Below are 23,270 nucleotides of genomic sequence, written 5' to 3'. Positions count from 1 at the left end.
ACTTTAAATATAATTTTTATTTGGAAATTGTACCTCAGTAAAGCTAAAAAAAAGAAAATAAAGTAAGTCAAAGAGATAGCAAGAGATTGAATAGCTACTTTATATTGCATGACATTTAACCTGAGATCTGAACAAAAAGGAAGAGAAAATCATGTGAAATTGAGAGGAAGGGCAATCCCAGCTGGGACAAAAGCTGGTACATAATGAGTTTGGATCATTCAAAAAAATATTTAGAAGATCACTGTGGCTGGAGTAATTTGAGCTAGGAATTAGAATGGTACAAAGTGAGGCTGGAGACATAGGTGATGACTAAATCATGCATCTCTTTATAAACAGTGAAAGAAGTTTGAATTTTATTCCAAGTAAGTTAGAAAGATATTACATGTTTTAAAATATGCAAATGATATAATGTACTTTATTTACATTCAAGAGCATTTTCCATCCAGTATATACAATAAATAATCAAAAGGAATGATTAGAGGAAGATAAACAGTTTGGAGGCCATTGGATTGTCTAAGCAAGTGATAAAGTTGATCTTGCACTAAGGAGTCTTATAGATGGTGAAAAAGTCTGAAGATGCCTTCAAGTTGAGTAACTGCAGTAGTATTCTAAGAGCCAGAGTAGGTGAGTTGTTGTTTAGAAGACATTGGTCATAGAACTGATACTTAAAATTGTGTTTTCAGAAGAGTGGCTGTTTCTAAAACGACAGGATCAAAGGTTTGAACCAGAGAGTAGGACTAGTTGTAGGTGAGGAAATTGAGAACTGGAAATAGCTTCATTTTATTTTATATGCAAGGTTATGACTCAATTCCAGTATTAATACCTTATCAAAACCTACAGAAAGAATGACCATATATAAGAAAAATTGTTTAAATTAATTAACAAATTCTAACCTTTAGATAATGGCACCATTAAGCACAACCTAAAATGAAAACAGCCAAACAGAATATGAGCAATTTCGGGACAACAGACACTAAAGCAAATAGTATTTGTGTTCATAATAGTAATGTTTTGAGATCTGAATGAATACTCACATAATCTTATGAATAAGAAATAGAGTGTAATGTAAGAAAGGGAAATATACAGAGAGGAACTTATTATTGTATAATTCTTTTTCTGTATATAATAAAATGTTTTATTTTGCATATATAATATGATATTTTAAATAAAAATAGTGGTGAGTAGATGCTTGGGATACCAGTTATCAGAGCCCAAAGAGATGTATTATGAACATGATCTCACCTACATTTACCATCTAGGGGTGATAACCACTACCTAAATTCAGGACATGTGAAATTCATGTCATCATTTGAGAGTCTAAATTAGCAATTCAATGTAATATAAAGTGATTCAAATATTACAGTGGAGAATTAAAGCACTGGATTCAATATAATCATGGAATTCCACAAATTTATGTATGAAGTCTATGAGGATTTAAAATGCATTTCTTGGTTATAGATCATGAGCTATCTATTTTCTTCTCCATATTTGCCTCCACTTTATGATGGAGTGAGAATTGATAGTAAGCATTTTTCTTATAAATCAAAAAATAATAAAAGATCTATACAAATCTCTGACTCCAACATACATTTAGCTGTGCTTTTCCCAGGTGGCTGAATTGAGTATTTCAATTTGTATAGGGAAAAATATGCCAATCAGATGGAATTGCTTGGACACACTGCTTCAATCAGTTAACTGAATTTTTTGCTGTAATACAGTAAGTCTGGTGGATATTTTATAGGAAAAACACTTCAACAATAACTTGTATTTCCCCTAGATTATTTTGGTGCAAGAAAGACAAAACTTTGTGTGTGTGTGTGTTTCTTTTCAAATGCTAAATAATTGTTAACTATGATAGAAAGCTTAGTGGTTTCAACTTGTCTTTTCTGCATCTTTACATGTTTTCATTTAGAACCTATTTACTCTGGCTCAGCGTATTTTACCTTAAACTAAAGCTTATTTGACTTCAATGTTAGCTGATGATACTGGGGTCTGTCATTAAATTCTTCAGAGATCAAAATGTAATGGTACATTTAGTATTCAATATGATTATAATTGAAGAAGACATATTTAAAGATATTGGAATTAATTTTGCCAAAATTTTAAAATGTCCATATGACCTAATAATCTTTTATTTTACTTAAAGACTGCAGGTTACATTTTTAAAAATTATAATTGGCTATTCTCCAAAAAGTGTAATGATTGCAAAGGACCTCCATTGTCTAAATGATTTCCTGATTATTTTATTTCTGGCCTGTTCTTAAATATTCTTTCAACTACTAATTGCTTTGTTAAGAACACTAGCATTTTCTTATTTCTGAAGCTTTCTCTAGTTACAGTTTCATACACAACATTTGTTAAAAGGATTATAAAATTCAAAAAGAATTTAAAAATATAAAATTATATTTTATCTGTATGTAAAATATTTATTATCATGTAAACAACATATTTTGTTAAATTATGAGTACTGATATTTCAGCCAGCAAATGAGTATGTTACTCTTTTGAGTCATATCATTTCATCTACACATATTAAGTAGATGAAGTCTAATAAAAAATACCATTTGATTATAACCTCTCTGGTATGTCCTCAAATTTTTACTGATGTTAAACATAAAAACTAAGGATGTTATACTTAACAATTACAGAAGTAAAGGGCTTCCCTAGGGAAAAAATTTCAGTGAAATTTTTAGATTACAGTGGGATATGGAGGTTTCCATCTTCCTCAGATCTTTTGCTCATTTAAAAATATATTCCACCACACAAATTTTTAGTTGAAATTAACCAGAGGAAAACTAGATATCAGGAATCAGAGACTATATAAAGAAAGATATAAAAGTTAGTTATCTTCAAATATGGAATGTCATCATAAAGCACAGGAATAGATATATCACTTCAATTGATAAAAGTTACCAAGAAGAAAGATCTCTAAGCACTCTAACAGAGAACATCCTCACAAGACAACAGTGTAATTTCACTGCCTCTAGAGGACACCTTTGCTGAATTAAAACCTTATCAAGCTTAAAACCATAGCAGATTTGTGCTGCATGTTTCTAATTAAGGTTCTGTGTTTCTGTACATCCTTGCACAATTATTCTTGTAAAAAATTTGCTATGATTTCATCCATGATTATCAAACTTACAGGTAATCTTTACATAATACCTCAGCTGATGGTGGAAATCCAATTTTTGCTAAGAGGCTTAAATAGAGATCCAGAAGGTAAATATTCTAGACCAGGGGTTGGCAAACTAGGATCTGTATGTTTTTAAAATAATCCATGAGCTAATAATGGCTTCTATGTCTTGAGTGGTAAAAAAAATAAAAATAAGAATACTATTTCATGATGTAAAAATTATACAAAATTCAAAATCCAGTGTTCAAAAATAAAATTTCATTGCAACATCATCACACTCATGCATTTCTGTATTGTCTATGGATGCTTTCTTGCTACAGTGACAGAGCTGAGTAGTTTTAACAGAGACTTTGTGGCCCATAAGGCCTAAAATATTTACTATCTGGACTTGTACAAAAAGATTACCCACTTCCATTCTAAACTACTAGAGGACATTAGCCTGTATACTCTGGAGTAGTAATTACCAATGTAAATAATAATAATAATAATAATAATATATTTACTGTTATGTGGATGCCAGGAAGGAGAAAGAATTCTCAACTCTTTTTGCCAATCAAAAGGAGTCATCACACCCTGAAGTTTGATAATCGCTACCATAGATTCGAATGATATCTGAAACCTTCCACCCAACCCTCCACACTGAGGTCTTTTCTGGTATGTCCTGTCACAGAGAACCATCCAACAAGTTGTGCAGGCCAGGGATGCAGAAGTTTTGCTTGTCGCCTCCCTCTCCCTCACATACATTAACAGAGCCTATCAATTTTACCTCCTGCATCTCATGTATCTGTCCACATCTCTCCATCCCCATTATTATGTTCCTAGCCTGAGCACGCATGTGCCTGAACTATGACAACTAACTGCCTTTTAACTAGTTTCCCGATATTAATATTTGAAAATGCACGCTTTAGGGAAAAAAAATGGCATAAGCTCACTATAAGACAGAGAAGTACAAAGAAAGTAAAGCAAGAATTGGTGAGTCTTAAATATTTATTTGAACAGGTCAAATTTCAACCTATTATCCTATCATGCCGTGTTCCTTCCTGATCTCTTTCATTTCATTGCCATCATCCCTTGGTTGGCTTTATTTTGTTATCAAGTAATTTATCTTTCAAGAATAACTCAAGGGAAGACATCTTTTCTGAGTTTCATGAATTTTAGGATTATGCCTTGAAAGAAAACTAAGCTGAGCATGATACGCTTAAATTATCCAGTGTTGTCTCTTGGCATCTTATGAAGTATGAAAAAAATCTTCGGCTTTCTGTACATGTGCTTTTTATTATTATCATTATCATTAACCTTTAAGTTCTAAATCTCACAATGTATGCTTTGGTACTGCCTTTTCTGAATCAAATTTTGTGGGTTAGGAATCACCTTTATGATAGGAAAGGCAGTTTTATCATCCATTTATCATTTTCCACATGCTGTATTTTCTTACCGAGAACACAAATTATACATCTGTTGATTTCCTTTGTATGTCTTCCGGAAATACTATTTCTTCTAATACTATTTGTCCCATTTATTTTTTAATTTTGTGATTTTTCTCGGTTCTCTGATTTATCACTGTTCTTTAAGCCAGATTCATTCTACTTTTCATTATCTCTAAACTTTTCTTTAACTCTACAATGGTTTTGTTTTCCCCTTCCATTTCTTCCTCAGGTATGTCAGTTCCCTTTGATTCTTTTTTGTTGGTCTGGAATCTCTTCTTTAAATTCTTCTTTGAACTCCCATAAAACAGGCACAAACATACACATTTTCACAACTGCTACAAAGTGTAGAGAACCACATTCCAGACCTCTTCTGATTCTAAAACTAAAACTTGTTAGATGTTACTTTTATCTTCCTTTCTTTCCAATTGTTTGTTGTTATTGTCTTGTGTTTATATGCTTCTGGTATTGTTTGCTTATTGTGTTTGTTTTAGTTTTATTTACAGCATCTCTGCACAGGTCTTGTATTTGTTCCTTTCTGTATTGTGACTGGTATCATTCAGCACAGTCTGAAATACAGTGAGAGTCAGGAGACTCTCCTGGGGCTATCAATAATTTCAAGTCCTTGATGAACCACTCTCCCAAAATCTGCCGTGTTCTTTTTGGTTGGGTACAATTTTCCACTCTGATTTTGGAGGTGGCAGTTTGAAGTTCCTTTATTCATACTCTCTGGGTTTCAATCTCCTAATCCCATGCCCCTTCCCCTCCCACCTTTCAACCATCTTCCCTCTTGCAGGCTCTCTCACCAGTAGGGGCAGGTTATTAGATGATAAAGGTGTCCTCTCACTTTCCCATCCCTTGCCACTCTCCACTCTGAGACCTGGAACCGGCAGTGTCAGGGACTCTCCCTACTTTGCCTTTGATCTATCCAAACCCTTTGATCTTTTTTCTATTAATCAAGAGAACATTGGATAAGCCTTTCAGAGATATGGCACTTTCTATAAAAGATGTATGTATTCAACCTGAGGTTGTAGTTTGTGTTAGCTCTCAACATGCTGTCTTGTTTTGGACCATTTTATTATATTGTTCAAAATTTGTTGTCATCCTTACTATTTGATACTTACGCACACAAACACGCACACAGACACACACACTTTTTTCTTTCTATGTGTTTCAATAAATAAAAATACTTTATTCCACCAACTTTAACCTTAAATCTACACATTTTAATTTTCTCCTCCAATTTATTATCTCTATGGGCCAAAGCAATCTTTGCAAAATGCAAATGCTACTACTCATCCCGCTTTGTAAAACCCTCCAAAGAATTAAGAATTACACTTCTCTTAGACAAACACTAACATTGGTAACAACGCCTACATATCACTGCATGATCTGTGTCCTAACTCCCCATCCTCACCTTGCAGGTTAGCCCCCTTTCTACAGTTCACATGTATTAGCTTTCTCTGCTGTTCTCATTTACCTCAAGGCCTTGTGCATACTGATGCTTAACAGAATGTGCTTTTCACTAGTAACCCACAACTTTGCTAAATTAACAGCACTTATGACTCAGAGATCAGAGCTACTTTCTTTGGAGAAATGTCTGACCTCCCCACCCTATCCTTAGTATACGCAGTATTTGCATCTTTTTTCAAAACACTAAATCAGAGTTAGGACATTATATGCTTATTCATTAAATGAATGATTGAATGAGAAAAATGAATGACAGAAAAATATCTTGACAATTATATTTTACCATCTAAAATGGTTGATGGAAGAATTTCAAGTAAGTAATCTAAAGCAATATTCATTTAACAATTATCCATTAATTTGTTTTGATACGATTCTTCATTCACTAAGATCTATATTATATGATGTTTTAGCAATTTTGCTTGATTTCTTCTGAAAATGATTCTCATATACTCTTTGCTCCTGTGCTCACACACTTTCTGTCACCCCCTCGGTCCCCCCATGTATATATACAGATACATATATACACCCACAATTATATGTGTATATATGTATGTATATATGTGTGTGTGTAACTTAACTTACAATGAACTAGAAAACCTTATCACACAAACACTCATAAGGATCTTAAGAGCATAGGAAACTTATGATAAGTTCTAGTCCCTGATTCTTAGGACCCCAAATAAGGCCACATATCTGAATTCACATGCCTTATAAACTATGTAAGCATCAGACTAACACGTTCAGTTTTCAATATGAAGAAGTATTTTCTCAAAGTTAATACTTCATTTTATTGCAAAACATACATTATCCATTCCAGGCTACATACATCTGGCAAATATTACTTCTTTCAGTTCAAAACCTAATATCAACAATATTTTTAAAAGAGCTTAAAAATCTATATAGAAAATATTTCAGATGCCAACCTATCTTTAGATCCAATTTATGAAAAAAATCAGCGTTAGTTTGAATGCTAGTATCAGAATACTACCCCTATGCTTACACTGCTTTCTCCCTTATGTTGCAAAGTTATGAACAATATACATTAAAAATCAATGAATCATCAATTGGAATATTACTGCCAAATTGCATTAGCTGCATCTACTTTCTTGCTCACCCAACAACAAAGCCCTTGAGAATGGCATTTCTTAAGCATTATAGGCCATCTTAACCTTCCACATGTCCCATCATTTGCTGTTCACCAAACAATTTTGCTTCCTTTGACTATTTTCATCTTTGACTGCATCATCCTCTTTGGTGCAGTTCTGAATTTAAAAGCTATGTGACTGAATTTTCAAAAATAAAAAGTTTTAAAAATCTTAGCCTTTAATGTAATTTAAACTAATTTCACTTATTGAAAACATTTACACATAATCATTTATTTAATAAATAGCTGTCATCTTTCTATCCATATGGTTCACTGCACACTAGCCATGCTCTATAAGCAAGAGGGGAACCTGATCAGGAAAAGCTAGAAAGCATCCCATGGGTGTTTGCCAGTTTCTCTCCTCTCTAACGTCCACTGCAGTTTAATCCAGCACTCTTTCTCTCTTTCCTATTTAACAAAAACTGCTTTCAGCTGCTGCCAGATTGCTAACAAAAATCTCACAATAAGCAATCATCTCAACTCACTGAGAGGTATCTGACTTACAAATCAATTGTCAGGACAATAAGCCTTTACTATACCTATTACAATAAATGCCCTGAATGATGAACACAAAGTTATTGTTGGATGTGGGTCATATATGGTTCCTCCCATCCATGCTCAAGGCCATCCTGCAGTCCTCTGGGCATCTCAGCCTGTTCTCTCGTCCCTTCCTTGTGAGGCAAGGCTCATCTTTTCCTCACCCCACCTTTGAATCTGAGCCCACCATGGAAAGAACTCTGCAAATTCACTTACCATTCTGGGTCTTTTCTGTTGTTTTCCTTCTTAAGACATTTCTCAGAACCCTTTGATTTTCTACTTGCTCTCCTTTCTCTTTCTTAGTCTCTGTTCCAGACTGATAGATCTCACACCCCACCTTCCCACCTGCCAACACACCCCTTCTTAGACCTATAATTATTAAATGTTTTCTGTCATCAAGGCAGCTGGCATCTTTGAGCAGTAGTCAAAATCTGCCATGTGGAAGTCTTGGGACAGACAATTGGGGGGGAAGGAAAGGGAATTGAACTTTCCTTTTAATATTGGTTATTAATATTTCTACAAGAGAAATTGCTTTATTTGAAAGTCTAGGAGACATAAAAAGTTAATGATTTGGCCTAATGGATATAAGGATTAACTTCATTATTTTGTTGTTTGTTTTGAAACGTTCTTTTTTTTTTTCTTTTTTTTCAATTTTAAAAAGACTATTTTTAGAGCAGTTCTAGGTTTAAAGCAAAATTGAGCAGAAAGTACACAAAATTCCCATATACTCCCTCCCCCCACAAATGCACAACCTTCCCCATTAGCAACATCCTTCGTCACAGTGGTACATTTGTTACAATCCATGAACCTACATAAATACAACATTACCACCCAAAGCCCATAGTTTACATTTGGGTTAACCCTTGGTACTGTGCATTCTATGGGCCTTGACAAATATTTGGTGACATGTGTCCACCAATGTAATATCATACAGAGTAGTTTCACCGCCCTAACAATTCTCTATGCTCTGCCTATTCATACCTCCTTCCCATTCTACTCCTTGGCAACCACTGATCTTTTTACTGTCACTTTAGTTGTGCCTTTTCCAGAATGTCATATAGTTGGAATCATTCAATATGTAACCTTTTCCAGTTTGGCTTCTTTCACTTAGTAATATGGATTTAAGTTTCCACCATATCTTTTCCTAGCTTAATAGCTTATTTCTTTTTAATGCTGAATAATATTTCAATGTCTGGGTATATCACAGTTTATTTATCTATTCCCCTATTGAAGGATATCTTGGTTGCTTCCAAGTTTGGACAATTATGAATAAAGCTTCTACAAATATCTGTGTGCAGGTTTTTATGTAGACATAAATTGAAGAAACTGAACTCCTTTAAGTAAATACCAAGGAGCCTGATTGCTGGATCATATGGTAAGAGTATTTTTAGTTTTGTAAGAAAAAGGACAATCTGTACTCCAAATTGCTGTACTATTTTGCTTTCCTGCTAGCAATGAATGAGAGTTCCTGTTGCTCCACATCCTCACCAGCATTTGGTGTTGTTAGGTTTCTGGATTTGGGCCAGTCTGGTGTGTAGTGGTATCTCTTTGTTGTTTTAATTTGCATTTCCCTGACGACATATGATATAGGACATCTTTTCATATACTTATTTGCCATCTGTTTATCTTCTTTGGTGAAGTGTTTGTTAAAGTCTTTGGCTTATTTTTTAATTGTGTTGTTTGTTTTCTTATTGTCAAGTTTTAAGAGTTCTTTATGTATTATGGATAACAGTCCCTTATCAAATGTGTCTTGCAAATATTTTCTCCCAGTCTCTTATTTGTCTTATTATTTTCCTTGGAATTGTTTCTCACAGAGCAGAAGTTAATAATTTTAATGAAGTTTAACTTATCAATTATTTACTTCATGGACTGTGCCTGTGGTATTGTATCTAAAAGGTCATCTGCATACTCAAGGACATCTACGTTTTCTCCTATGTTATTTTCTAAGAGTTTTATAGTTTTACACTTCACGTTTTGGTCTGTGATTTATTTTCAGTTAGTTTTTGTGAAGTGTGTATGGTCTGTGTCTAGATTAATTTTTTTGTATGTGGATATCCAGTTGTTTCAGCACCATTAGCTGAAGCTCTCTATTCTGTTCCATGGATCAATTTGTGTATTCTTTTACCATGACCACATTGTCTTCATTACTGTAGCTTTATAGTAAGTCTTTAAGTTGGGTGATGTCAGCTTCTTTTGTTCTATTCCTTCAATATTGTGTTGACTATTCTGGGTCTTTCAACTCTCCATATAAACTTTAGAATAAGTTTATTAATATCCACAAAATAACTTCCTGGGATTTTTAGTGGTATTTATTTGATCAACTTTATTTTTACTAACTAAAAGGATATTAACTTTTACCTAATGAAAATCTAGTGATGGAGATTCACACAGCTTATAGTTAGAAAATGAGACTCAAATACAATTATTCTGAGGTAAGAGAGACTTCCCAATGGTTTCCAAATTTGTCCTGTAACTGTATACATGAGCTGTTAATTCATAAGTTTAGCCTAGGAAAGGAAAACTGGAAAATAATTCCAGGAAAACACTGACACAAAGAAAACACCAAAGCTTTCTTCCTGTCCTTGGACCCCCACCACAATTTCAAAAACAACTTGAATCATGAGGAAGTTTGCTATATTACACAAAGATTACTGCAGCAATGCACTTAAATGACTGCGGATTTCATCCATAACTTGAAAGATACTGCAATATAGCCACATTAGCAATAAGCAGCGTATGTACCGAGATACCCTAATGAGGACCAAGAGAAACATTATGGAAATCCAAAGACAAAATTCCAGAATGGATGAATACTAACGCAAAATTTAAATAATAATGGCCTAATAATGGAACCAACATATAGCAGTCATATTTGTAACCATGCTAATTTAAATACTTCAAAGGATTATAATTTTTATTGCAATGAGGTGTAGCATTTTAGGTTCAGTATTTTTTTTAAACAATTCATCAGCCACCAAGAGTGGCCTTGTTAAACAAAAGGTGGTGCACAGAAGAAATTATTTTATTGTTATCCTTTTGTTTCCTTTATTAACATATAACTCTGCTTTGGCATAAATATGTTCTTGTGTTCTCTTTAAGATTTATCTCTAAATATCATATTTTAGTATCACAAATCACAGACCACAGAAATCAGCATCTTTTCTTTTTTTTAGCACAGTGACTATATTTCATAACAGCAGAGCAGCGTGCAATTCAAATGTAAAGAAGATAAACACAGTACGTTTTAGAATTTAGCTTATACGAAAGTTACCTCTTTCCAAATTAACAAAGAATAATTTTGAAGTAACATAGGAAAAAAATGACTTTCAATTAAGCCTAAAACATATACAAATCAAGTCTAATTAGTCCAGTCCTCTAAATATGATCTGCAATTATGAGATAAATCTACCCACAGAGATTTATCAAACCCTATCATTTTTGAACTGAAACTTCAATGAGCCTACTTTAGCTGCACCCTGCAGTGACTGGCAAGCTTTGCTAATGTTTCTGGTCCCTCAGGTGCACTTTCCAAACAAAATTCTATGAAAAAAAGATTTTGTGTTAACTATTTTTGCCACTAGAACTAGATTTCATCAGCTATCCTCACTTCTTGTTTTCCTGTCCTTTATTTCTGCTCTTCCGTTTTCCTACTAATGACAACTGGAAATAATCAGTGGTGGCTCTATATTTATTTAACAGAGGCAGGAGTTCACTGCTTCTGACATTCACCTAAAGCAATCACAAAGCTTGAGGTTGTGCACAAGCACAAAATGGTCATGTAGGAACCGAAAGAGGCAGCAAAAGTGTGGTTCTGAGCAAACCCACTACACTGCACTCATGATTACACTGGTCCCTGGATGGCACAAATCATGAAAAGCAACATCAACCTGAAGTAATATGCTGCCCAGAGAAATGATCTTGAGAAAGACAGTCATGTGCACATGATAGAAACAACTGTTGGTTAGTTCATCTTGTCCCCAAAGCATAATCTTCCTAAAACTTTGCCAAATGGCTTTGTTCATATTTGCTTTCATTAGTCAGGGAATGTTTGCCTTGATTTTTAACAATGTTACCAAGAGAAAGGATCTTTCTTTGCTTAACACTGGGATTTTTCTATTAATGAAGTCATTAAGTTGTAGCTGGCTAAATATCACAAATGACCCTTTTTCCTCTTTAGCAGATAAAAATGATCTTCCTGGTTTATTTTTATCAAGACATGTTCTTCTAGTTGTTTTGTTGGCTGCTGTGATGCAAATGTTTAGATACATTGACATGTCATCATTTCTTTCCTGTGAACTGTTCACCAGCTAACTAGTAGAAGTTAACAAAACCAATTTAGGTAGTCCGTATGCTGATCATGTGGTAACCTCGATTTCATTCATAACATAAACTTAAAAACTGACCACAGGTAAGTAAATAAATCATTAGGTTAAGAACATGTGTCATCAACAAAAGCACTAACTACTAATTAGCTGAGATATCACTTGATGTTTGCCAACTTCAGCAATGGCTCACACATTTATGGTTGTGTGCGCTAGTACTTCTGTTAACACCAGTCGGGTGTACTTCACATCTCCTCTATTACATTATAAGCTTTATCTGGGTAAGAATCTGGCATTTGATTTTTAGGCAAGAAATATAACATTAGCACCTAGTGCACACAGAGTGGCTGTCCAACAAATCTAGTTGTAGGGAGTGATGATGATTTTGACAAAGATAATATTAAAGACTTGCAGACTAACATTTTTATTTCTCTCTGTCATTACCTGGCTAAATGTTACATCGGAAATTTCTACATTTTTTCCGATACACTTAGATGGTTATAACCTAGGAGACTAGCTGTAAATTCTGTTCACATTTTGTCCTCCTCTGCCAAAGTTCTATTAGTTTAAAAGTGGGAACATGTAATAGATGTTACAGACACTGAAGATTTTGATGTCTGCTATTACTGGTATATATTGATTGATTGCCTTGGACAGCTTTGCCAGCATTTTAAGTCTGACAGCATACAAAATTTTAGTACGGAAGAGTGCTTAAGGAATATTCACTTCATAAACTACTGGGTTAGAAAAATGACCATCTTGATTGTCTAGTATTTTTTGCTGCGTATCACGCACATTTCACAATTCCATGTAAAAATCTAATCTGGATTTTATATTTGATTCAATTAAATTAACAAACATTTATTGATTACCTTGTATAGGCACTGTGCTAGGAAATGGAAATAGTGAAGATAGCAAATGGAAATAACAGATAATTACATGAAAGCAAAGTAAAACCTCTGTGAAGGCAACAACCTAGTTTGTCGTATTCACTATTGTATCCTTGGTACCTATAGACATGTCTTCTCTGATGCTGTCCCAGGAGTTGCTCTCTCCCTTGGAGTATTTACTCTCTCCTTTTTCTACCCTCCTGCTTAACACATGAATGGAAAGTAAAGGAACCTATTTTGACTTACCATGTATGTAGCCCTCAAAGCCCATCTTATTCCACTATTGTGCTTATTCTATTTATAAAGGAAATACACACACACAATGTCACACAATGATATGTAGTCAATGTATTAGTGGTATATACTTTAAGATGCTATGTGAGCAGAGAAAAGGCAGTATTGGATTCTGCCTGGGGAATGGGTACAGAAGGCATCACAAAGACAGTGAGGTGTATCTAGTAAGTGTGTATAATCCAGATGTTTCACGGCATTATAGCCCAGATTACATGTGGGGAGCCCTGGGAGATGAGGTTGGAAGGGGGGGAAACAACCAGATCATTACTGCTCTTCCATGTCCTGTTCAGATATATCAAGTTTATCCTTTAGTGTATGGAAAGGTATTGAGGGGTTTTGATAAGGAAGCAGTACGAACAGTATTTTATTTTACGAAGAACATCTTCTCAGAGGTATTGGAAGGAATCACACGGATAGGATGTAGAACCAGGGAGACTAGTTTCACTACTCTCACTATATTGGAGATGAGAAGGGACGAGGGCCTGAACCAAGGGAGTGACAAAAGGATGGAAAGCAGGGAATAAAATATTAATTAGTCAGATAGACTAGGCAAGATGTGATGACTGACTATATGCAGAGAATGAAGGACAGAGAAGAGTCTGAGTATCACTTAGTATCACTGAGGTCAGAGCAAATGAGCGGACAGTAGTTTCCCTTATAGCAATAGGAAATGCAGAAGAAGGGATTAATAGTGAATACTTATACTAAACACTATTTCTGAGCATGTTTTTCTACAAATATATTCAATAGGGATTATAGGCTGCTCTTACTTTCCTTTGGGTTTTATCACTTCCTTATTGGATACTGCCTCCTATTAAAGAGCAATACTTCACAGCTTGTAGATTCTAGCTGTCATCCGAAAGCTTCTGCCATTATCCTGACCAGCAAGGACTGCAATGCAGACATGGGCTATTTACCTTATCGTCACCTTTAAAAAAATATGTTAACCAGGTTAAAAATGTTAACAGGTGAACTGACTTAGCTAATTTAATTTGTTTTGCCCTAACATATTTTTCTACAGGCTCCAAATTAGGACATATAAGGGAGTATAGCTGGAAGAATTACCACAAAGAGATAATAGCAGGGGGTATTGACTAAAATATAACCAAACAGAAAATCAAAGAAATTTGGTGTTTGTACTGGGTTGAATAGTGTCCCCCTAAAATTCATGTCTACCGAGAACCTTAAATGTGATTTTATTTGGAAGTGGATCTTGGGAGATGTAAGCAGTTAAATTGAGAAGCGGTCATATTCAATTAGAATAGGCCCTAATTGAATGACTAGTGCCTTTATAAGAAGAGAAAACAGAGACACACAGGGAGAACACTAAGTGATGATGGATACAGAAATTGGAGCAATGTGTCTCCAGGCAAAGGAACGCTAAGGATTGCTAGCGATCACCAGAAGCCAGGAAGAGACAAGGAAGGATCTTTCTAAAGCCTTCAGGGAGTTCATGGCTCTGTCATCATCCTGATTTCAGATTTCTAGCTTCCATAGCTTTGAGAGAATAAATTTCTGGTTTTAACCATCCAGTTTGCTGTAGTTTTTATGGCAGCCTTAAGAAACTAACACAATTTCTATAATATATACATATAATATTTGTCCCACCTAATTCCAAAATAGATTTGAAGGAACTGACAATAAAATCATATATAAAATACAACTATTGAACAAAAAGTCAATTAGGTGTTAGAATTGTAACTTTGGAGTTGAATGGAAGATTGGAGATCCTCACATTCAGGAGAAGTTACATTCTGAATACAGTTACACTGGCTAGCAATTCTGGACTGTAAGCTCTTTCCCTACTCTTTTCAGTAACAAGAAACAGACAGAAAAACCAAGCAGGGACTTCCCTGCTGGTGCAGTCATTAAGAATCCGCCTGCCAACGCAGGGGACACGGGCTCGATCCCTGGTCTGGAAAGATCCCACATGCCGAAGAGCAACTAAGCCCGTGCGCCACAACTCCCTAGCCTGCGCTCTAGGGCCCATGTGCCACAGCTACTGAGCCCGCATGCTGCAACTGCTGAAGCCGTGAGCCTAGAGTCCATGCTCCGCAACAAGAGAAGCCACTGCAATGAGAAGCCCATGCACTGCAACAAAGACCAAAACACAGCCAAAAATAAATAAATAAATAAGTAAAGAGTAGTATTAAAAAAAGCAAAAAAAACCAAGCAAACAAAAAAGAAAACCACTGAAGGACAAAGTTAAAGAGAGAAAGTATGGGGCTTCCTTGGTGGCGCAGTGGTTGAGAATCTGCCTGCCAATGCAGGGGACACGGGTTCGAGCCCTGGGCTGGGAAGATCCCACATGCCGCGGAGCAACTAGGCCCGTGAGCCACAACTACTGAGCCTGCGCGTCTGGAGCCTGTGCTCCGCAACAAGAGAGGGCGCGACAGTGAGAAGGCCCGCACACCGCGATGAAGAGTGGCCCCCCGCTCGCCACAACTAGAGAAAGCCCTCGCACAGAAACAAAGACCCAACACAGCCAAAAATAAATAAATTAATAAATAAATTTATTTAAAAAAAAAAGAGAGAGAGAAAGTATGTTTGCATAAAACATGGGCAATGTAGATATGTTTCATTGTCAGACAACAGGACATACCCACCTTTGTCTGGAGAGGCTGGATTTTTCCTGACAATAAATTTTAAAAGAAATCCATTTAGCATAGGGACAAGCAACCTATATACTTCGATGGTTCCTGAAACTGTATAGGACAGAACAATCATTGGTGTTCATGGACATGACCCTGAGTCATCAAGAAAAGGTTCCATTCAATGTATTCTGTTTCATAAAGCAGGGGCTGTCTAATACATTTATAAAGTGGATATAAATGAGCCTGAAAGAGATGACTGACAGTTTTAGTCATGCCTCGTGTCAGTGGGAAGAGAATTGGCAATATGACAGAGGATGTTCAATGGGGTAAGGGGGGGCAATATGACAGCTGGATGGAGAGAGGTGGTAGGGGCTGCAGATTGATGGAGAAGGGAGAGTGGCCAAAAGGACAGGACTGGAAGTGACTCTTTGCCAGAAAAAAAATGTTGTAGAGGAGAGAAAGATGGCAATACCTTGTCAAGCTAGGGGATGGGAGCAGTGGAAGGGTGGAGGAATGGCAACACAGACAGAAAAGTTTTATTCATTTCCTAGTTACCACCACTAAGTGCATAAGCAGTATCACTATCTACCACTTAGTACTTTCTATGTAACAGCCATGATGCTAAGCTTTTTAGATACATTATCTCCTCTAATCTTTAAAACAAGCCAGGGATGTGAACATCATTATGCCCATTTTATGGAGGTCAGGAAACTTGTCCAAAACCACATAACTAGTAAATGGTAGGGACAATATTGAAGGCCAGGCCTCACTGAGTACAAACGTTATATCTTAACCATTTCCTTCTAAAGTCAGTGAATTTCAGAGTAACTCAGGGAGTCAAGCAAACAGCTGTGAATGCCATAGAGATGATGTACTTACCTATGAATCTTGAAAGGTTGTATCTGTAACTGAATCCTTACGGAAGACTACAGAGGTAGAAAGGTAGAGAGAAAACCTCTAGGAAAGCTGAATCAGATATCTAACATCCTGCTAATTCATCACTGGAGGAAGTGACAGATATACTAATGAATGAGATGTTAGTGGCAGGGGGTAATTACTATTTCCAAATGCCATTTACTGAATTGTTTTAATATAACATCAATTTAATGTTACTTTCTATTAATTATTTTTCCCAAAATTCTGGTGCTTACCTACTGTTTTTTTGAGTAGGCCACATCTGTCTTTTACTTCAGATATTTTTTTGCCAATGTCTGACTAAAGATCTCAGGTCAAAGCATTTTCTTACACTAAGCATCAGTTAGGGCTTCTGAGAAGTTGGAGCCTGAATCTCAGACACACAAACTTTAAAATAATGCCTAGAGTAACAAGTATCAACCATCCTAGAAGACTGTCATGTGCCATCAAGGGCTATGTCCCAGGAAATTTGGGGATGGGTGCTCTGACAGATGTATTATACATTTGAGAGAGATTTCTATTAAAAATGGCTTAGGGGCTTCCCTGGTGATGCAGTGGTTGAGAGTCTGCCTGCCAGTGCAGGGCACACGGGTTCGAGCCCTGGTGTGGGAGGATCCCACATGCCGCGGAGCGGCTGGGCCCGTGAGCCACAACTGCTGAGCCTGCGCGTCTGGAGCCTGTGCTCCGCAACAAGAGAGGCGGCGGTGGTGAGAGGCCCGCGCACCGCGATGAAGAGTGGCCCCCACTTGCCGCAACTGGAGAAAGCTCTCACACAGAAACGAAGACCCAGCACTGCCATAGATAAATAAATAAATAAAATTTTTTAAAAAAAATGGCTTAAACATGGCTTAACAGGAATAGGAGCCACTTTCTTTCAGAACATTTACTCCCAGATGATAGCAAGTGAATAGGCATCACTAAATAAGCTGAGTGAAATTACACTGTCATTGAAATATTTATGAATCTATATTTATACATTTTCATCCACATCAGTTTAAAGAATAAAGTTGATATATTGTTTAAAAGGAAAAAATGCTAAATTAATAAAATGGAAATGATTCTAATAGATACATTTAAGAAATAAAAAGATCAGTTACATATGATTCAGGTTCTAAAACACAATGATTAAATGTTATCTGTATCCTTCAAACATGTGAAGTTGCTTGATGTATTTCTCATGTGGTGTGGAAAGTTTAACATGATAGAAATCATGGGGCAAATTTTGAGGTACCCTAGATTTATCTGTTTAGAAAACAAATGCACTTGTAAATCCACATTCTTAATAGAGAATTATATGGCTCAAAGTATTTGGTTTTCACATTTATATTGAATGACTTACCTAGGGAATCACTAAACCCTCCCCACACTTAGCCTAAGAAAGACTCAGAAAGTTCCACAAGCAATGATCTTCATACATCGTTTAGTGTTGGGCTCACATGGCATGAAGGACGGTCATTGTTTGGCTGGGGGGAGCGGGTAGGATGAGTGGTCCTCCTTGACAGAATGACCTTGTTTAATGCCCTCTGTGCCATTCACTCCTCCATTCTTGATCAGCCAGTTCCATTTATCATTCTAATTAGGCAGCATCTTGCCAGCTCAATCAGCCTCAATTACTTTAGGCCTCATTAGTGACTGACATCCTGTAACAAGCGCATCTTTGAAGGAGCAAGGTCAGATAAAGAAGTTGAATACATAGAGAGCAAGCACATTCATTTCTCTGTACATGAAGATTTTAGTTTTGGCAAGACATTCATAAGATATTTAAACTTTTTAACCCACAGATTATATAGCCCTCCACTCAAAACCATTTTCTTATAATTTAGCATCATCTCAATGCTCTCAAAAGTTGATGTCTAAATCTCTGGCCAGAGAATTTCAAACAGTATTTACGTTTACAGGTAGCAGTCATCCATCATTGAAATGAATTCTCCGAAAATGAATTTTGTTTCATATAAGGTGATTTGGCAAGATAAAACAGAAAGAAGAAAAAACTTCAGAATCGGTGAACAGTGGGGGAGATTTTCATCATTTTCATTTACTCAAAGTTAGAAAAACACATGTAACATCAATACTTGGAAGAATTATTTATGATATGATATTAAGTGAAAATTATTTATGACATGATATTAAGTGAAAATTACAGTGAAAAAACAAATATAGCTATGTAAAATATGGATACATATGGCCAAGTTCTAGACAGTAATGTAAAAAAATGTTCAACGGGTAGGATTACTATCATTTTACTTTGTTTTGGTTGTATAAGTTTAGCATTTTTTAAGATTTTTTTAAGCTTTTCTTATCTTTTTAAGTGCAGATCAGGAACACTATATCAACGTAAGAATTTTCTTGTTTTTCTTTTTAGTTTCAAAATCCTGTAAATAATCTGCAATTTGTTTCCTAAAGTGGAGGAAAGTTAATGGAACATTACATGATTCTATTTGACAATCTGTAAATAAATCTGTACTATGTGCCAGGCACCAGTGATTTGAGTTTATATAAAACAAAATCTTTGCATTCTTGGGGCACACCGATTAAAAGGGAAGACAGATTGATAAACAAGTAATTATCATGTAAAATGATACATACAACAATAATGCATTTACAGAACACTGAGGAAGAGACACCTAAGTCTGTCCAAGGTGACCACAGAGAAAGTGAGATTTACAGAAACTTTCAGATACAGAGGTGTTTAAAAGTTAGAGAGAGGAAGTGGAAAAGAACTGGGAAGAAGAGCAGTCGCAGCATGGGAAGGAGATGGCAAGGAGAGGAATAGGGTGGGGTATTGGCCCAGCTGGAGCAGTGAGGGGTAGAGCGGTTAGCCAGAAGCTTGGAACAGCAGCCAGGAAGGAAGGACCTTGAATGGGGACAGGGAAGCCCATATGTCCTGGGCTTTGCCCTTGAGAGTAGACAACCTCATTAATTAGCTACAGAAATCGAGTACTGAGGTTCTAACCTTTGCGCTTCAAGCTTTCACTTGTCTTCCTTGCTTCATCTGCCATCGGCTTACTAACCTCTTAGCTGTAGCCTAGGTTTCTAGGGTCCAGATATTTTATTTGTTCCACATACTTTGAATAAAGCTCTATAACTGGATCTTAGCCCTGGTCTTGACTCCCCTGATTCTGCTCCCAGATGGCTGCCATGCCCCAGTAAAGGCCCCCCAGTTCTCTTTCCCTAGGTCAGCCAGAACTTGTTTTTCAGTTCACAGATGTTGTGATGTTTTTAAAAAAAATTATACCACTCAACGAGACTGTATATTGTTTAACTGGATTCATCATCAGTAAATAAAATCTAAAATATATTCCAACAATGAGGTTAAATAATGTTAAAAAATGTTATTATAAATCCACTGCAGTATTCCATAGAGACACTGTTCAAAACTTTCTTTTTCAGCAACTGTAATTGATATTTTTTAAGAAAAGAGTCATCAGGAAAATTGTTATGCTCACAGAACAGAAATGAAGTATATTGGCAAGTTGATAAATAGGTTTTTTTCTAAGAATAAAATTCAAATATGAGAATTTGTAGAAACTTTCAGTTTTCCTATCAAAAGAATTAAACATGCTTTCAGGTTTCTTCCAACAAATGAGTCACAATATGCAATGTGCACTCATGATTACTGGAAAATTATCCTACAGTAAAAATTACCTCACATGCCTGAACAAATTCCCTATGAGAAGCTAGAAATATCTAAGAGACATGTTATCCTTTTCAACTACCAAAAACAAGACATTCCATGTACGAAGAAATGACTTCAAAGTATATTTTAGTGACCTGAATAATATTAGCTCAGTTTAATATTTAACCTCTTGTACTTGGAAAATTAAGCAAGAAAATGTGTTGTTAGGTATTCCCTATTGGTCAAACAGATAAGCAGGCTACCTGGTTACATCACAGCACTGCAGAAACTAGAGTGTTCTTACAGGTAATGTGAACTTTTCCCTTTCTGGCTTTTGTTTATCCCTCGCAAGCCATGAGTAAGATTCGGGTGCTGGCAAAAGAGAGCAGGTTTTATTTGCAGCCACACTCTTCTATGCCTCCCTCTGCTCTCTTCCTCATTTCCCTAAATTCTGAATTCACTCTGGGAGTGTATGGCTTTAATTGCAGCTATTGTTTTTCATCTTCAGCAGGACCTATGAAGCGCAGCTACATTTCTCCTAAGTTCATGCTAACCATTACTCAATCTCCATCCTTTGTAACGTGACAGTCATTTTTTCCCTTCTGCCATGAATTGATTCATGTGATACCCACTCTTAAACTGTGCTTCTAAGAGCACTCGGTATGTGTAACCTAGTAAACATCAGATAAAAAAAAAGCCTACCGTACCACTCATTTGCAACACTACTTTTGGTCCTAGCTGAGAAAATACACTGGAACAGATCCAGCGGTGTGTACAAATCAATTCTGTTCACACCCCTGAAAAGCTGCCTATTCCTGCCAGCTTGAGCTGTTGGCAGATGGAAGGTTGTGTGTGAAAACTTCTGCAGTTGTTTGTACCATTCCTAAGAAATATAAAGAGAATTACAGCAAAGAATAGTGGAAAAAGTTTCAGCTTCATGCACTACTGCTCCTGCTAAAACCTTTGTTTTTAACATGGATACATAACAACCTACAAAACTACCTAGACAAATTTGGATCTACCACAGGACTTTAATTTTTCTATTTAATTTGTTTTTGTGCTTAAGGGGTTATAATTTGCTTTAATATATAGAAAATTTCACAACCCCTTCTGAATATCTCAACGATTGAAGTACAGAGAATATAAAGAATTTACGAAGCATGAACTGCTATACACAAGCTTAAATACTTGACAGTTTGCATCCCACCTCCGTGTGTTACCTCTAGTAATAGAGAAGAATAGCGGATACCAAAATTTTCTTGATTTGTTATGGTGCATTTGTATGTTTGGAAAATCTTTTTTGCCCATATTTCTGCCAACACATACTCACATACTTCTCAATTAAGAACTGAAAAAAAGGTACTACTATAAATTCAAAGATAGTGTGAGCCAATTAGCCAAAAAATACTTAGTGGGCACCAAAGTCCATAATCCTCATGGGCATCTTTAGAGCTTTGAAAGAAGCCTCTAGGTAATACTACTGTTGTTGCTTATATACAGTAAATTTTTTTCTCTGATGTGATTTAAGCAATATTTTAACTATTTTGATTCTTGGAAGAACAAGTATATCGCTATCAACAAAACTTAAGTATCTAATGTATTTGTTCCATAGTCCAGAAATCTAACAAAGACAGTCATTCAGAGTGTTGAAGGCAAATAACCCCAAATGAAGAGTTGGCACACAAATTTTACCTCCCGTGCCAATTCTCCTCAACCAGTTGTGGAGCAGGATTCCCAGGCCTTACCAAGGTTCAGCTGAAAAAAGCCTTGATTTCTTACTGATTTCCAACAGTAGCAAGGGTGGGGCAGTTGCCAAAGGTCTCTCGTCTACACATTTTTAAAAGGATACACCTTCAAAGGACAAGGGAAAATAAAAGTACAATGGGGATCAGAGACTAAGAAGAGTAAACACAACATGGAGCATGGAAATTAAAGAAAGGCTGGACAAGCAGCCAGAAGACATATAAGAATATTGGTCGGTAACCTGAGTTTACACTCTAAGTGCCAGAAATGAAAATCCTTTGCTCTGTTATAAATGCTGTGTCATGATTAATCAGCTGACACACAAGTCAGCCCTCAAATACTTAATAGTCATCTGCTGATTGAAGGGTGTGGGAGCTGCCCAAATATATTTGATTGACTTGCTCTTTGGAGGAGAGCAATATTAAAGGTTACTTTTTAATCATGGCCTATTATAAAGTCAACGAGACAGGAAATATTACCAGTATTACACAGAGGTACAAGATCATATTTCTGGATTCTTGAAGCAGAAAGTGTCTCAGCAAAGTTTATTTTTAATTTGGATCAAACACTACTCCAATTTTGGAAGCAGTAGCAAGAAGAATAATTATCATGGGAAAATTTAGAGTCCTGAGTCAGAAACACCAGGGAAATCCCGCCCAATCTATTCTAAGTGCAATTCTATTTTCTCCAGCCCAGAGAACACCGCTTTATTAGTCAGCACTCTCCAGAGAAACAGAAACCACAGGAAATACAGAAAGATGATAGATAGATAGATAGATAGATAGATAGATAGATAGATAGATAGATAGATAGATAGATAGATAGGGAGATAGGGTTTTTGTTTGCTTTTTTTTTTTAAGGAATTGGCCTATGTGATTATAGAGTCTGGAAAGTACAAAATCTGCAGGGTGGATTGTCAGGCTAGAGATCCAGGAAGAGCTGATGCTGCAGTTAAAGTATAAAGGCCCCCTGCTGCAGAATTTTCCTCTTGCTTGGGGGAGGTCAGTCTTTCATTCTATTCAACTGATTGGATGAGGCCTGCCACATTATGAAGGACAATCTGCTTTACTCAAAGTCCACCAGTTTAAATGTTGGTTTCATCCAAAAACACCCTCACAGAAACATCCAAAATAATATTTGACCACATATCTGGGCACAATGACTCATACAAGTTGACACATAAAATTAA

Source organism: Balaenoptera musculus, chromosome 12 (assembly GCF_009873245.2).
Source record: "Balaenoptera musculus isolate JJ_BM4_2016_0621 chromosome 12, mBalMus1.pri.v3, whole genome shotgun sequence".
In the NCBI taxonomy this organism is placed as follows: domain Eukaryota; kingdom Metazoa; phylum Chordata; class Mammalia; order Artiodactyla; family Balaenopteridae; genus Balaenoptera; species Balaenoptera musculus.
Note: the sequence above shows the minus strand (reverse complement) of the source record.